Genomic DNA, 6,064 nt, shown 5'->3' on the forward strand with positions numbered 1-6,064 from the left:
TTTAAAGGCTGAATTTAAAAATATGTACCACTTTCCAAATCCTGAAGTGTAGAGAGTGACAGTTGTTAAGTCATACACCAAAATCTTCCTGGGATTAACAACTTAAAAGTAACCTGGAAAAATGTCCCAGAGAGATATCCTGAGGCAGGCATGGACATGGATCCAGTTTGCAGGAGGGAAAAGACAAGGGCTTTTCAAAGACTCCACCACTCCACAGGAGGATAAGGCAGGGCTTGCCGTGAGGTACCAGAGGCTCCCTGATGCTGGTGTCTCTGAGGGATGGCTCAGAGCCACACGCTATTGCAGCAGCCACAGACTATTGCAGCAGCTTCTGTGCCCTGCCACCATGCAGCACATCAGAGCTACAAGAAGGCTTCTCACTTGCAAATAACCCAGCTGAGACAGCATGAGCACTGCTGTACAAATAGGTTCAGCATTTTAAAAGCTATCTAAGTGGGGCCCACCTTCTTTTCTCCTTCCCTCTCCCATTCTTTGTTTCTTTCTCTTCCTTTTCATCTTTATTTTTCATTTGTTTTGTAATACCCCTATTGCATTTTTATATAAATCTTTTATGTACATCCTCTAGGTGTAATAGCTAGGGATAGCTGCCAACATTTGCAGAATAAAAAGCAGGTCAATAATTACCATGAATTCAGGGTTAATTTTCAAACATGTAGTGACAAATTTTGGTCAGTGTTGTAAAAAAATGCTTTAATAAAAAGACACCACACTTACTCTTTCGAAATTCAAATGAAACAAATTTTCAGATCCTTGTCAAAGGAGAAGTGTCTTTATTGTTGTGGGTAGCTTTGTTTCTTTTTGCTAGGCACACCCAGATACCAAACATCTGAGAATATTCAGACCTACATCTTCCTTAGACACCTGCTGGTAAAAATGAGTACAGTCATTCTCTATTTCCCAAGCCAGTCTAAGGGATATCACACTGTCACACACATTTCAAAGCCTCCTAGATTGACTAGAATGCCTACTGAATACAAGAGACTGACAATGATTAAGTACCTAATTCACAGGTTCTTGCCTTGATTGGCATATCAGGTTCCTTTAGTATAAAAAGCATATTGTCCTGTCCTGCATGATGGGTTACATTCAGATTCCTGAGATCTTTGAAAAAATTATTTATTTAGTTACAAGAGAAATATAATTTTCAGAATCTCTCACTTATTGTGCATAATTTCACATATCAGCACTTCTAAGCCTAATTGAGGCTTTGCCAATAGAATTTTCTTTTTAAGTTTTACCATTAACTTTAATTACAGAGCTTGCATTCAAAAAAGAAAACACTTTAGTGAGAGCTGCAGCATGTGCTTTGGCAGTTCCAGGCTTTGACAAATCCAGCTACCAATCAACTTCCCATCAGGAACAGGACAACACTATTGAGACAACCTGTGAGATACCAGCATATTTTACCTTCATAATTCCATCTTTCATGACAGGATAATTCAGATTTATTTTGTTTTGCCACATATCTGAACACCTTCAACATTGCAGTATTATAATGCATTGCTCATGGGGTGGAAACTCTTTAAAATATCATTCTAACCTGGCACCAGGCAGGTATAAAGACATGGTTTTGCAAGACTGAGACACACAGCTGAAAGAACAAGTCCAACATCACTCTCCACTAGTAAAATACCTTAAAAAATTATGTTTCTATGGGTAGGTGTGTGCACAGGGAGAGGTTAATTATTTACTGGGAATTCAGAAAAAAAAAGCATTTATTCTCAGACCATAAATGTATAACATATCCATAGTATATAATTCAGATGTGGAACTCCTTGCCACAGGGAACCTGAACACTGAATTTTACATGGATTCAGATGGTATAAATTCTTTTCTGACAAATGTTAGGGACTATTCAGAACAGAGGTACCACATCCTGCTCAGGAATAGCCTGAGCCACCAGTCAGTGTATTCAAACTTTTAGAGACTATTCAGAACTGGCATCACCCTGTGTTTTGTCCCTACAAGCCCTTCTCTCAGCATTTGCCGTTGACTGCTGTGTGAGATGGGGTACTGTGGGGAGCTGAGCACGGGCCCAACAGACCATAGCTATTCCTCTGGTTTTATGAGTCCACACACAAAATAACTGCTTTTCATAGTGAGCACTCCAGCACCCCTTAGTAGTCTACAGTGAAGTTTTTTAAGCCATTAACCCAGAAAATACAGAACTAATCTACAAAACTTAAGGGGAATCCACTCTTTTCCCTAAGTTTATTCATGGCTTCCATACATAAGAAAACAACTATAGCTAAAAACAAAGAAGATTCCACAAAGCCCCAGTGCCTTGTCTTGTCTGAGGTTCAACATTCACTGCAGTTACTAAATGCCACTGACAGAGGAGAAATATAAGACCATGTTTCCATGCACAGATGAGTGTTCTGAATAGAGCCCACTTGTTTAATAGGAAATGTCCAGCATCATTGCCACTCCCATATCCTTTACAAAGAATACCTATAAATGAGGGAGTCTAGACATTAAGGTTACCTGTACTTCCAATCTATACTTCCACTGGGCGCTATAACACTAGAATGTAGGCAATACAAAGCCTAAGCTACTTCTCTGACTCTAGCTGAGCACTGCCATATAAACCAGAGGAGTTACTTTGGAGAGGACACAATACACGCCTTCCTTTCTTCCATTTGAAAGCAATGCTGCTAATTGAGGAAAGTCCCAGGCTTTCTGCTGCCATGGCCAATGCCAAAAATTGAACAGCATGGAATGCTTCTGCTAACAAACAATAAGAAAAGCAGGCAGAATGGGTCTTCTCTCCCAACATAAACCCCCAGGCAAAAATATCCATGGTGACAGGGTGCCCTGAGGCATTTGCAGCAGACGGAATATTTCCAGACAGATGAAAACACATTGTACTGCCAGAGCCACATAAGCCATTTCTGATTTGGTCAGCATCATCTTATGCATGATTAAGTAATGACTTTGTATTCAGCTTTACAGTCGGAGAACTGCCCAGTTTAAGGCATCCTAATTCTTTTCCTTTTTGATTAACTGCAACTTGCTCTCTTATGGGAAACCTGAGAAATGTTTTGCTTGGATGCATGTGCATAATTTCTCTTGTCCAAACAATCTGATACCTTAACTTTATATTCTTCTATTTTGTAAATTATTATTCTAAAATCTAATATCTTTGTGAGGCATTTACAACATTAAAATGCTGTATATACTGTACTGTGTATAAGGAGACTTAGATATATATTTACTCACTGAATTGTGTTTATGTTACTTTCAGAGAAATAAACAGATGACTATTATATTGTGAATATGATCTGTATTTCTCTGCTCCTTTTTTCTGTTCATCTTGAAAAAACAACATTTCAAAAGTCAGATTCCTTAAAAAGGTATAAATAAATAAATAAAGGTATCCTGTAAAAGTAGTTTTGAAAAGACTGAAAAAAATGTGGGAACCCAGAGACAACTTTTATTCTATCTTATAAAACTTACTAGGTTGACAGAAGAGGTATTATCTTGCTCCATGAGGAAACACTACAATTTAAGTTAGTGTCACTGATCTAGTTTCCCTGGCCACCTTCTTCATCTTTTAAGTCATTGAGTATAGGTAAGCAGTTTAAGATGCATTCCTACATCATCACAGCTGTATCCTGTCTACACTGTTGAATGAATATGAGAGTTTGCCCAAAAGAAGCCATGGATTTGAGGGAACAAGGCTGGATTTTCTCTTAATACCCAGTGTTTCTGTTCCCAACAGGACTTCAGATGAAAGAGAGCCATCTACTGCTCTACATGAGACATGCTTCAGCCTGTCTTTTTAGACTGATGATTTGAAATGTCAGGGTGGGATTTAGGGAAGGAAATGGAAACCTCTGCTGTTTTCCTCTTTTATGCTGTGGAGTCAAGTGACAAGGGAAGCAGGGCACTGAGCAGTGCTTTCCACCAGCTCCCCAGCATAGCACAGAGCACAGCTGCATCCAGCAGTGGAAGTAACCAGGGCAAAAGTGTTTGAATACAAACAATTGTCCCTTTTAGAATTAAAAATAAATGAAGTCTTAAAATACTTCAAATCCTCCACATCAGGAGGATGCATAACAAGTATGACACACTGGCAGAGCAGAGCAACAAGCAGCAGTGCCTGATAGGTTGGACAGAGGCAAACCATGCCTGTTTCCACACAAATACACACAAAGTCAACCTCCAGGGTGTCAGGAAGGACATTCTTACCTGCTGTGACAAAGGTAAGTGCTCCTCACACACTCCTGAATCTGTATTCATGGGTGTCACCTTTTGCCTGTGGGGCTGCAGCTTCACAATCAAGATGCTTTTGGTGCAGTGTGTCACTTAAGATTCACTCCACGGTGAGGGTCTGCAAGATCCCAGAAGGAGGCAGCAAGGCAGAGGAATCCATGTTCCTTGTTAATGCAAGGGGTTTTGGCAGTATCATGTACTGAGAGTGTAGGTAGATTCAAAATACAACTTGCCTCAGGGAGAAGAAATGAGAGGTAAAAAAAAAAGGGGACTTCTAGAAAAAGTTTTGTCTATCATTCCAGGCTCTGCAGCCCCTCATCCTCCTTGTGTGATGAGAAGAGTCTTTGTAGAGCTTGGGGTGCAGCCTGTGAATGGAAATGATCACACTCACGGCCCTGTTCATGCTGCACACAGTCCTGGACATACACCCTTACACTTCCTCACAGGCTGGGTGCTAGTCTCTGGTGGTATGTGCAGAAATGCCAAAAAGAGCATAGCATGTGTGAAATGCAAAGCTAAAGTCTGAGTATTACAGACCAAATCACCACTTCACATAAAATGATGCACAATATGTTTGATACTTGTTTTGTTTTTCTGTTTTCTTCCCTTAATTTTGGTTGTAAGAATGGCTTCCAGGTAAGTCTGACTCACAGAAGACCCTCAGGCTAAATTTCAGAACCAGAACAGAAGCACTCATTTGCTTCATGTTTTCACATAGATGCAGTACTGTATGATAGGCCCACAGCCACAGCTGTTCCACTGACACTTGCAAACTCATATAACTACCTTGTGTGAAACCATATAGCTGAATATTCTGCCAGGAATCTTTTACATTCCTCTGTTTTCCAGAATTTTCCAGGCAGTTACTTACTCAGTAGTAGGATGGCACAGGCATCTAAGCAAAGGCAAAGCTTCCAGTGGATGACCGGCAGCATCACCAAAATGACTCAGCACTCAGCCCTGGCAAGGCTAATGAGTGAACAGGGTGAGTGGAAATGTCTCTCGAGTAGGAAAGAGCCTGTAAAACTTAAAAGATCTCCACTCTGCTGTTAGCTTTGACTGAGACTGAAAAATGCTGATTCCAAGAGGAGAAGCTCTATTACATACCCCACAATGCTTATTAATCTATATTGGTGCATTTTCACACGTATTCCATCATGGGACTGGAGCACCTCCCCTGTGAACACAGGCTGAGAAAGTTGGGACTGTTCACCTGGAGAAGAGAAGGTTGTGTGGAGATCTCACAGCAACCTTCCAGCACCTGAAGGGAAGCCAGAGAGGGACTCTGTCAGGAACTGTACTAACAGGACAAGGAGTAATGGGTATAAATTCAGATTGGAGAAATTTAGGTTTTACAGTAGGAAGAAATTCTTTACTGTGAGGGTAGTGAGACAGTGGAACAGGTTGCCCAGGGGGGTTGTGGATGTCCCAACCTTGGCAGTGTTCAAAGCCAGGCTGGAGAAACCAGGTCTAGAGGGAGGTGTCCCTGCCTATGGCAGGGGAGGCTGGGACATGATCTGTAAGGTGCGCTCCAACCCCTTCACATTCTGATTTTAAAACCTCGCTCCAGCAGTTGTGCACTTCACGCACACACAGAGCAAAAGGACCATGCGCTGCAGATACTGCAATTTATGGTTAAATGGTATTTCGGTGGTTACAGAGAGACCCAGCGCCTGCACCTCGACCTTTCCTTGTCTGCCCGTGGCTGCCGCAGTGGACCCGCTCGCTTTCACTGAGAAGCAGTCGCTTGTGGTGAATCAGCCTGATCAGATTTGTCCTAACTATGAGGACCATTTCCCTCAGCACTCGGGACACCGCGCACAGAGAC

The sequence above is a fragment of the Onychostruthus taczanowskii genome, unplaced genomic scaffold (genome assembly GCF_017590055.1).
Source record: "Onychostruthus taczanowskii isolate IOZ18803 unplaced genomic scaffold, ASM1759005v1 scaffold33, whole genome shotgun sequence".
Taxonomy (NCBI): Eukaryota; Metazoa; Chordata; class Aves; order Passeriformes; family Passeridae; genus Onychostruthus; species Onychostruthus taczanowskii.